At 37.5% G+C, this 12,105-nt stretch overlaps 1 pseudogene; it reads right to left on the bottom strand.

Moving 5' to 3' along the window:
• Positions 1 to 5,291: 5,291 nt before the first annotated feature.
• LOC120214720 lies at positions 5,292 to 9,378 on the bottom strand (annotated as a pseudogene).
• Positions 9,379 to 12,105: the final 2,727 nt, after the last annotated feature.

Here is a 12,105-nt window from a genome sequence, read left to right as displayed (position 1 = left end):
TGGATACTTCCTGATGCCTCGGCTTGTTGCGATTCCTCCATAAGAATTGCTTGCCTTGGCTCATGTCGCCATGTAACTCCACGATCCTTCGTGCCATTTTTTAAATCAACTTGGTTGCTCAACGCCTCGGCTTGCTCGCGTCCCCTTAAAAGGACTAGTCTTTCCATACATATTGTTAGCTTTGGCTCTTGTTTCCAAGAGATGTTTTCTTTGGGTATATATCCCACGTATGAGCCTTCTCCTACTAACTTTGATTTGCCCCAAATTGGACTCCCTCGATCTTTCGGCAAAGGCTTGGATGTCTCCTTCAGACATTTGGCCTCTCAACGTAGATGATTAGGTTCGCAATGGCCAACTCTTATCAATGATGACAAATCAAACTCAAAAACACTAGAATTATGTTTGAGGTGTACCTCTCTCTCAGTTGCATTTACTATAAAATGTGATAGTCCTTACTTTATCCATAAATTCTTACACCCCTTGCATCAAACTTTCTTCATTGAAGTTCTTTGTCAGCTTGTTGCATCAGCTCTTCTTCTTTGAAGTTTGTTGCCTCCCTTTGCGTTGGTATTTTTTTACATATAGTCATTCACTCCTTTTTTACCTTTCCAAATGGTAGTTCAATAGTTGCCTCGTCCCTCATTGGCTAAGCTCCCTTCGACACTTAGCTAATTATCTCAGAAGGAATGTTCTTCACTTGAACATATTAGGGAAGCTTCTCCTTCGACCCATCTCTAATTGTAGTCTGTTAAGAGATGTTCTTTTCCACTTAAACACCCTCGAAAAGCTTCTCCTTCGATCATTCTATTAGGTGGTCTATAAAGCCATGTTATTCACACGAACATGCTTGACAAGATCCTTAGCTTCATTGGACACGAATTACCTTTATGCAGTTGGATTCTATTTACCTCAACAGACACAAACTTCATCGCACCAAGTATCGCAGGCTCAGTACCTTTGGCCTTGTCCTTCCCCTTGGACGGCTTGGTTCGATTAGGACATCTCTGTAACTTGTGAGGACCCTTACACTGGTAGAACTTTAGTTAATTCATTTTTACCCTGCTTGACGGCTTTATTCTTCGTTATTACATCGAGTCTCTCTCCATGCATGACTAATTTGACACTTATAGTCTCGTCACGTCTCGATCCTGGGTTGACTACTTTGGAACTTATAGTCGCACTATATCTCGTTACTCCCTCTTCTGAGTCGTCTATCCTTTTGACGATAAAAACTAGGAAATTCTTATTGGGACATCCCCTTATCACATGGGGCCCATCACAGAAGTAACACTCCATCTCCTTTTTGCTCACATTCTTCTCTACAACGGACTTAGCATTATCATTCTTCTTTAATGGCTTCCCTTGGCTACGATCAGTCGATGGATCACATTGACTATATAAAGAACTTTATCCACCATCTCCCTATTGCACCTTTATTTGGTCTCCCCCATCATTGTCACTATTCCTCTACATGGGCTCGGATGACTCGATGCTGGTAGGCTTGTTCCCTGCAAATTCGATCAACTTTTTAGCTACAACTATGGCCTCTAAAAGTCTATAGGCATCACCTTGGTCCTTAGTGAGCTCCACCCCTGGTCTAAGTCGTTCCAAGAAGGTCTTCAGCGCACGCCATTCACTTATTGCCTCCTTACAATTGAGTAGTTGAGCTCATTCATCTCATTTTTCAAAGCCACCACCTCAGCTTCGAGTGAGTCACTCCTCTAGACCATCTTTTAATCCATCTCGTTGAGAACATGTTGTGTCATATCCTTGAACCTGTCCTTTATGGACTCCAACTTGCTAAGACGTGACTCCACAACTCCCTATATCTCATTCACTTCCTAATCAGGGTTATCAAGGCTCACAATCATTTTCTCCAATGATGATGAAGTCTCACTCATGTCTTGAATATGAGATCTAAGAACATCAGTTCTCATATCAAATTCATTGAGATAATGTTCTACTTGGTCCCTCAACTTGTCCAGACGTCCGTTATTTGATTGAACAAACAATAAACTCCCACTTTGAACTTCTCTTATGAATTTTCCAAGGTATCTTCGATTTGAGACACCCTTGACAACACCAAGTCTATTTGACTTTCCTCATGTTTCTCAATGGCTCTCCTCGTTTTTTTGTGTGGGAACTCCTCTTTTTTTATGTCATCTTGAACTCATTTTCCATGAACTAGCTCAATCACCCCCGACTAGCTCAAACACAAATCATTGTCACACTTAACATAATAGTAAGCTTGGCTAAACAATAAGTAAATTCACATTACCCGGTTCATCGATTTCCACAAAACACGTTTTGAACGCTCGTTATCTCCTTACAACGACTCACTCTAATGCCACTTGTTACACCCTCAAAGTTTCAGTTTGATTGGACGTGTAACCTTAAACGCTCATTGACACTTCTTGGTTGTTTCTATGTCTAAGTAAGACTTAAACCAAGCCTTGTATGCTGGAACCAAGCTCTCAAGGCTTCAATGCATGCGGAAGCTTTAACACCAACATGGTCACTCAAGCTACCAAGGTTGACTATGGTGTGGAAATGTAAACACAAGCGTTGTTACTCTAGCCACCACGAGAGACAACAAGCACAAAGAAAATAAGAATAAAAGAAATGGACAAGAGAAATAGAGTAAATGCCTAAGAGCTTTATTACTCTCTTCAAATGAGAATGAATGATATGGATCACACAAATGAGGGATGAGGCTCTCTATTTATAATTTATCTCTATCTCTATCTCTATCTCTATCAATAGTCTGGATCTATTTACATCAACGACTAAGATGAACCCAATTAATACAAAATCCCTAATCTAAGGAAATTCAACTATACCATCATCTAGTTAAATCAATTAGTCTTCATTTTTCCTTGGATGAGTGTTCACACTGGATGCGGTAAGAATCTTCCACATCCTTCTCTGATTTCTTGTCTCTTGCCATATATGTATCACCATTGTGGACATTATCTGATATGATGCCACTTTCTTTATTTGCAAGATCAATGTGAACGGGTTCTCTAGCATTCTCCAAGTGATGGGCCAAGTCTGATAGTCTTGACAAACCCAATACTCCTCATAAAACCTCTTTAGCAGACACTTGCACCAATGTCTCGAGTCCAATTTCGCGGCCAGTGACAATAAGATTATACTGCTTAGTCAACATAATTGAAGATTATCAAATTTTTAATTAAATTATCATTGTGATAGATTCTTTTAATAAATTTAACCTTCAACATTAAACTAAAAAGTATTTGTATGAAAATACGTATAGCTTTTTCATTGAATTCTACTTAAATTATACCATTAGTATATTATTAATATAATTAAGTAATGTTTAAAATAATTACATATATTATTAATATATATATATATCTTTAATGCCATGTTTAACGGTACCAAATTTATATAGAAAAAAACTATAAAACAACATCATTATAGACAAATTGTTTAAATAAACTAAACAAAGGGAATTTTATATTTTATAATTGTATGTTACAGAGTTAAGTTGATAAAATAGTACATAGAGATGAAATTGTCCAAAATAAACGTGATAATTTTATTATAAAATCTTAAATTATCAAAGATAATATAGGATTATTTGAACTAAATACACCTATAATGCGTTGACAACGTAAATATAAAAAAATTATTAAGTGGAGAAGTTTACGTTCTTAAGGTAAATGTTAGGCTCAAATCCATACAACGTGAAATAACATGAATATTATTAACCACTAAACTAATGAATGAATCTCATAATTATTAATTTTTGGGTTAATTACCCCATTCATACATAAAGTATACCCAATTTTCAGTTTCATACATAATGTTTAGAATTTATCGGTTTCATACATGATGTTTTCTGTCGTTAACGAGTTCACTCATTTCTATCACAGAAGGTGATGTGGCACTTTTAAAAATATTTTTAATATAAAAATAACATTTCATATTCAACCATTCAAACCGCTGTCTATCGTCGTTCAACCTTCTCCGGTCGTCCGTGGTGTGCACCATTGTCATCGTCGGCATCATCGTCGTATCGCGATCAAATTTCGACCGTCAGTTACCTTTGTTCGTCCGTCGTTCATTGAAAATTCATGAGAGACAATTCGAGTTCCTTGTCGTTGATCTCTACCGTTGTTGGTCAGTGATCATCACCGTCGTCATCATTGGGAGAGCCTTGCTACCGCGACCAAAACCCTGTCAACTGTTTGTTGTGAATTGTCGCCGATCTCTGTGGAAGATGCTTTGAAGGTTCATCAAAAATAATTTCCTCATTGTTGTTTTTTCGTCGTTCTGATCGGCCCCAACGTTCGTGAGCCTCACAACCGCCACCAATGGAATCCTAGCAACTATTCTGATCAAAACCCAGTCGGGTTTGTCACATCGCCGTTCGTTGCCTTCTCTGATCATCATCGTTGGCCTCGTTGGGATCTTGCGTCAGTTAAGGTGAAAACTGGAAAATAAGAGAAAGTTTTATTTTAAAAAATATTTTCTAAAAATGCCACATGTTATTTTGTTAGTGGTCACAAAGTTCCAAGTCATCTTCTGTGATAGAAATGGGTGAACCCGTTAACGGCATAAAACACAATCTATGAAATCGAAAATTTTTAGACATTATGTATGGAACTGAGAAATGAGTATACTTCATGTATTAATAGAATAATTAACCCTTACTTTTTTAATTAATAATGATCTCAATTTTAAATTTTAGACAAATTTTTGTACATAAATAATAAAACATTTTTTGAACAATTCCTACATGTGAGAAAGAGAATTTTGCTTCTAATAAGTATTGAACCCACAATTTAAAGAAGAGTGTCAACTCATAACTTTTAATCACTTACTTTAAAGATTGTTGATCAATAATAAAATATTTCAAATTCATGATATGAATTATCAATAAAAAATAAAAATGTGATAATGATTATAAAACTAAATTTATTTGATTTCTTTTAAATTTCTAATAAATTTCATTTTGTTTCAGAAAACTATAAACATCATCTTCTTTTACATAATAAAAATAGTGGGTGATACTTGTTAAATACTGTTTTTTTATTGTTTATGATGGGTCAACGGCCCATTACTAAGCGAAAAATCAATGTAACGGTGCAATATGGGCCAAAAATGAAGAATGTGTTTAAAAATGCTAATTTTGAATGGCAGACACACGGTGGGAAATTATTAGAATGCATTGAGCATGTCACCAACCACAATTATGATTCGAAGTAAAATATAAAATACAACACTATCCATGTATAGGGCCATTGATTACTCCTAATTCTCTATATATATTTAATCTTCAAAGCTCTTTCCGTTCTCTATATATTAAAAAAAGAGATATATACTTTGCAAATACTAAACAAATCTACAACGCCATTCATCTCATTTCTTCTGTTGATTGTGAACGAGCGAAGAAGATGAAGTTTGATATTGGGGTTGATGAGGGAACTCCGATAACATTTGAACCACCTCTCTCATCGTCGGACGTTCCACGCTACTTTCTTGTACACACAGCATTGCGATGAACAATAAGTGCATTGCTTCATCTTTAGGCTCGGTTGTTACCCTTGGATCAATGATGTTAACCATTTCCACTCCTCCACAATTTGTCATTAGTTGGGCCCAATGAACGATATCGATACCTTCACCGAATTCGCCCACCGGTCTTCGGCCGGTGATCAACTCTAGAAGGACCACTCCGAAACTATAAACGTCACTCTTCTCATCCACTTTTAGTGTATACGCGTACTCTGCAACAAAGAATATTTATATTATCAGAACAAATTCAACAGTTGTGAACGAGACATCAACTTGCCAAAGAAAAGCAGCAAAAAGGGGAATTGTGGGTGGGAAGCAGCCATGAAGAAAACTTTACACGTAAGAACAACATCATCATTCAAACAAAATTGTTCCATCTGAAGAACTGGCTGAAATTTTTAATCTGAAAAAAAAAACAAAAAGTTTTGATGAATCGATTAATTTCTAATCTTAAACAACGTTCAATAATAAAAATATTGTACAGATTTAATACGTACGACAAGATTCGTATTGCATAGGCTCCGTCTCCGCACCCACAGTCGAGATCACTGTATAGGATAGGAATGCATGTCGATTACCTTTCATGACACTAAACGCCATGTAACGTTGGACACGAGCCAGCTTTTTGGACCAAAAGATTATTAAGCTGCTAGGTTACAGTTGGATTAATAATCTCCCGTAGGCTGGCGAATGATTCATACAACTGGGAATCACATGTCGCAATCACTAATCAAAGTTTCTTCTCTGATTGATCTGATAGGGAGAATCTAACGGCTGGGATTACTTTTCACAAATTCGGCAGTTTGATAATACATCAACTTAACTAACGTAACCAACTATACACCGTACAAGACACGTAATATAGAAAGCATTAATTAATTAAGAAAATAATTTGGGAGGGAATTTTTGTACGCACCGGGAGCAATGTAGCCATATGATCCTGCAATAGCTGACATGCACTCAGATGCACCGCCGTGGACCAGGAATTTAGCCAAACCGAAATCGGCAACGTGTGCTTCGAAGCTTGAATTGAGAAGAATGTTGTTGGATTTAACGTCTCGATGAAGGATTAGTGGCGAACAATCATGGTGAAGGTAACACAGACCTTTGGCTGCTTCGATTGCAATTTTGTACCTCAAGTCCCATCCCAGGAATCCGCCTTTTTTCCCATGTAATGCTTCTCCGAGACTACCATTTCTCATGTACTCATAAACCAAGAGATTGGTTTCCTTGTTGGAACAAAACGCTAGCAACCTGACAATGTTTCTGTGTCTAATGTTTCTACTGTCTGGATTTCGGCTCGAAAACCATGATCATGATTGCTAGTGCCAAAACCCATAAGTTTTTTCACTGCGATTTCCATTCCATTAGCCATTTTCCCATGATACACTATCCCGGCACCTCCTCTACCGATCACGTTTCCATCTTTAACGCATTCGAGGACGTCAGAAACTGTGAATTCTAACTTTTGGAATGCTGTCATCTTCCAAGAATTCAGACCGTTTTTCTTGAATGATTTGGCCTTGATTATGGTGGCAGTGGCAAATATTACAAAGCATGTCAGAAGGCCGAGTGCAAAGATTAGCTTGAAGTCCCCAGGGGCCTTTCTTCGGGTGCCTGTGATTGCAGTGAAATTACAAGGATTGTTGAGGAGAGGACCACAAAGTTGAGGATTGCCTGCAAATGATGAAGCGTTAAAGACAGAGAATTGACCGGATGCCGGCAGCTTCCCGGAGAAATAGTTGAATGAGAAGTCGATAACAGTAAGGCTTTTCATGGACCCAATGCTTAGGGGAATGGCTTGATTTAAATGGTTCCTGGATACATTCAAGTAACTCAGGATATGCACATTGGAAATCTCAGGTGGAATTGAACCAGAAAGGTTATTCTGGCTCATATCAAGGTAAGTGAGATGAAAACAATTTCCGATTTCGGCCGGAATACAACCAGAAAGCGAATTTCTACTAAGATCAAGCTTCAGGACTTGCCTGAGGTGTCCTATAGAAGGTGGTATTGGACCAGAGAAATGGTTTCCACTAAGGAGAAGGATTTCAAGAGAAGAGAAGTTGGAAAGTGAAAGTGGCAATGGACCGGAAAGGAGATTGTTTGACAAATTAAGCTGGCCTAACTTAACAGGGTTCGACGAACTATTACCGGTTTCGGCCAATGTCCCCGACAAGTAATTGTTCTGCAACTCTGCTAAACTCAGCTCGGGCATGTAGATGAGCCCGTTCGGAATGCTACCATTCAAGTAATTCTGCCCCAACCTTACTCTAGTGAGACTATAACATCTCCCCAGCTCTTGAGGTATATTCCCGAAGAGGAAATTCTTCATCAAAACTAATATCCTCAGCTGATTCGAAGCACACAAGTCCGTCGGGATTGGGCCGGTGAGCTTGTTGGACGACAAATCGAGCAACTTCAACTTCCCGTTTCGACCGAGATTCTTCGGTATAACACCAGTGAAGTTGTTCGTCCAAAGCGCCAGAGTTTCCAAATAAGGCAAGTCAGCTACGTAGTCTGGGATAGACCCGTGTAACCTGTTCATGAAGAGATTGAAAAGCCTAAGCTGCTTAAGATTGCCGAGCTCGGACGGGATTTCTCCGGTGAGTGCATTGCGAGAAAGGTCGAGATTCGTCAAGCTTGTCAAGTTGCCTAACTGCTTAGGAATCGGACCCGAAAGTTGATTCGTATGCAGATAGAGTGTATCAAGCAACTGCAAATTTCCTAATTCTTGAGGAATTGGACCATCTAATTCACAGCTTGAGAGATCCATGATAACCAAGTTCACCAAATTACCCAACTCTACAGGGATACCACCTTCGAAGACATTATAATACCCCAAGTAAAGTTCTCTCAAGTTTCTGAGGTTACCTAATTCCCCAGGGATTTTTCCATGAAGATCATTCCCAGACAGTTGAAGATAATCCAACCCCACTAGTGTGCCGTAACTCGGTGGGATTTCGCCATAGAAATAATTGCCACCGAGATCCAAGTGCCTGAGTTTCTTCAAGCCAACAACTCCAACCGGTAGTAAAGCAGTGAAGTTGTTGTTATAAGCATCAAATACTTCCAGGTTGGCGATACTTGCATAGTTCCAATCCTGATTACCACTGAACTGGTTGTTTGAAATGTTGAGAAACCGAAGCTCAATTAAGTTGGAAATCTCAATGCTGCCGGTGAAGTTGTTGCCAGCAAGCGAGAGATTGGTCAGCCTATTAAGCCTTGAAATCCTAGGTGAAACAGAGCCGCCCATGTTCATGTCCGTCAAGTCCAACCACACAACTCGTCCCTCGGAGCAGCCTATTCCGGCCCAATAACATACCGAACTCGGGTCTGAAGAATTCCATGAACTTAAGAAGGGTTCAGGGAACTGGAATCCTTTTTTGAGTGTAACTAAGACATGAAAATCAGTAAGTAATGAAGTAGCAGCAGCAGAAGAAGAAAAGGTTGTTAGAAGAGATAATAATGTCAAAACAACGAGAGGGACCATATTTCCCTTTGGAAATATGTTTTCAACTGGATGACGTCTGGAAGGATTCAAGCGTTCCAACAACAAAGATTTTTTTAGGAAGGAGGGAAAAGTGAAGGGAATCTGAGAAACTTCAAGTGTGTATAGGCTTGAGGAATCAATCATCTTGGTTCTATAGTCTTCATGTACAAGAAAGAAGCCAACCTTCTCCTTTAGTTCATCTCCAAGAGGAAGAAGAGAAACAGGATATTGGAATTCTGCTACTAAAGTAGAACTAATAGTTTCAGCTGCTCCTTTATCTAAAGAAAAGCTAAGCCAAAGAGCAGACAGCAGAGAGTAGGGTTTTTGTTTAAAAATATGGTGCTCTGTTCCTTTATTTTATATGACAAAAACACCCTTTTGCTTTAATCAAAGAATGTTCTTTATTGCTTTGAACGAGAGATATGATGGAGTTGCACTTTCAATCATTTTAAAATGGCTAAATTGTCATCCATTGACAACCATCTAATTCCCATTTTAGCCAAGTTATTGTGTTTAAGGTAAAGTGTTCTTATTAAGTGTATTTTTTGACAATTTTCCAACAAGTTTATTGGTACTGTATCATCTTTGGTGTAATATTCATCTTGATCCATGCTTAAACAGTACAAACACTACCATGTTCGTGGATAGACAAAGGTAAAAAAAAAGAAGATTTAAGAATCACTGAATCTGAAACCAAATCCAATAGAAATATAAAGAAAGTTGCGGGCACAAAAAGCAAGTTGTGTGATTAGCTTGATGATGCATGCATGGAGAGGTCCCATGAAAAAGGGATTTTCATGATAAATATAAAAAAAATCATGTTAATGTTAAAATTCTTCACAGTCACTGACTAATGTCATGACACCCTGACAACGTCATAAATATCCTCAACCATAGGTTAGATCACAAATAGATTAAAAGTTAAAAACCCAAAGCTTTCTTTTCTTTTTTAGTATTTCCATGCAAAGTGTATATATATAGTTATATATACTAAAGGTAAACTTGTATAAGCCAAGAGAGTGATGAGTTTTTAGTCTGAGTTGGAAACATGTGCCTGCAGAAATAGCAGAAGAGAGATTGAAGGAGTGAAAAAAAAAAAGATGATGATTATTAATATATCATTACAAATGTTTGTTGAATGATCAGTATATAATTATGCTGTATACATAGGTTGCATAGAAGGAAGGAAACCAGCGGAAGCTTTCTCGGGTTCATCAACTCTATTCCCCCCATCTAATTTTCTCCTTGCTTTTCCCTGTAGAGCTGGGACCAAGTCTTTGGTTAATGTGCAGTATTTGAGCTTTAATGGAAGATTGAATAGTCTTAAAGAGGGGGTTGTAAAGTAAAAGCAAGGATATTTGATCTACCACTTCAAAAAAAGAAAAGAAAAAATCCATGACCCCTCTTCTGTTAACTTGAACTCGATGTCCGGTAGTAATATAGGGTCCGGTTATATTCGGAGTTGAATCAATTAGACTCTTAAACGGGTATACAACTTTAAGAACATTGCCCTTTTTTTCATTCATGATATTTGAATTAACATCTTACATTCTTACTTAAGAGACATCAAATTTTTTTATTACTAGTAAGAACGGGTGTATTAACTTTAACTCAATTACAGCTCTCTCTCTTTCTTTAAAGAAAAATCCGTGAGACCTCATACGTTGGAAAGAGTGCTCTTGTAATAACATGAGCTTCACTGCTCTCTTTTTCTTTCATGTGGACAATGTCATAAGATAGTGGTTGGCTGGCTCCACATTGTGTTTGATTGCTGCTACTGTGAAGAGAGCAAGTGAAGGGTTGCCGGGCTTTTGAGTTGTCCCCCATCTGTCTTATTGATGGGCAGGTGTGGCCCCTTTGAAGGGTCATTGTCCCTATGGCTTGGTTATCAGCAGTGTTTATGCATTTGTAATAGCATTAACATACAATTGATGCCTGCAGGAAATTCAACAAAATTCCAAGAGGAAACATCTCAACTTCACTTTTATCTAAATCCAGGCCAAGTCAATTATTTTAATCAAAGAATAACTCTTATAAATTTAAAACGCAGACCATTAGAAGTGTAGCAGAGCATCCCGAAAGAGAGAACCAGGTTCTTGATATTTCATTAGAAGTTATTGTTAAAGCTGCTTTGAATGTTACAGGTTTTGTTCACTTGTTCTTGAGCAGTAGCACAAACGACATGTGAGAGCATAAAGAGTACTTTTCAAAGACAAACAGGAACTGTGTTGAGGGCAAGAACTTGCTTGTGCCTGTATATTACTTGTTTCTTTTCCATTACCAAGGTTTTTCAGATGCAAAACCATAGTACTTGGACATACCAATGTTCAAAGTGGTGCATGATCAAGGGGAGGTGGCGTGCTGAGAAATGACTAGTTGACGAAGAGGAAAGCGCATTATATATATCAATCCATGTCACCCGGCCCCCTTGTCCTGCATCATGCATGCATACATACATACATACATACGTGGATGCTGCTTTCTACTGGTTTCTGATCCATTTCCCTGCTGAATTTGGATATAATTAATCATGGACATGGATGGACTTATTGAAATGTGACAAGGAATAGTGGTGCTTGGTGGATCATGGAATTGAAAGATGTGATGCTTCAGCATGCTAGTGGAAATTATTAGTGTGTAGTCCCAAATTCATCCATTAACTTAGCACTTGTGTAAAATTAAAATATGATATTAGAGAATTTAAAGTGTGATTTCAGTGATAACATGTTTCTTTTAAAATAAACATTAACATTATATGAAAATGAGAACAAAATAAAATATTAAACATTTATTATTATATAAAAATTTAAATACATAAAAGAAAAATATACTAACACTTAACATTACATTTGAAATAGTTTAATTTAAACTATCATTATTAAATAAAAATATTTGCTCAAACAAAATTTTATTAACGGAGTGGAATTAGTGGACCAATCAACAAATGTACAACTTAAAAAGTTAGTTATTATTAAAAATACATACAAGCGGAGCAGAAACAGAAATGATATGAAAAATCAAATCCCACTCCAGTACAAAGCTTTGGGTTCCTTCCTATCATGAACTAG

The sequence above is a fragment of the Hibiscus syriacus genome, unplaced genomic scaffold (assembly GCF_006381635.1).
Source record: "Hibiscus syriacus cultivar Baekdansim isolate YM2019G1 unplaced genomic scaffold, ASM638163v2 tig00110105_pilon, whole genome shotgun sequence".
Taxonomy (NCBI): domain Eukaryota; kingdom Viridiplantae; phylum Streptophyta; class Magnoliopsida; order Malvales; family Malvaceae; genus Hibiscus; species Hibiscus syriacus.
The sequence above is the reverse complement of the archived record's forward strand: the minus strand, read 5'-3'. Positions and strand labels throughout refer to the sequence as shown.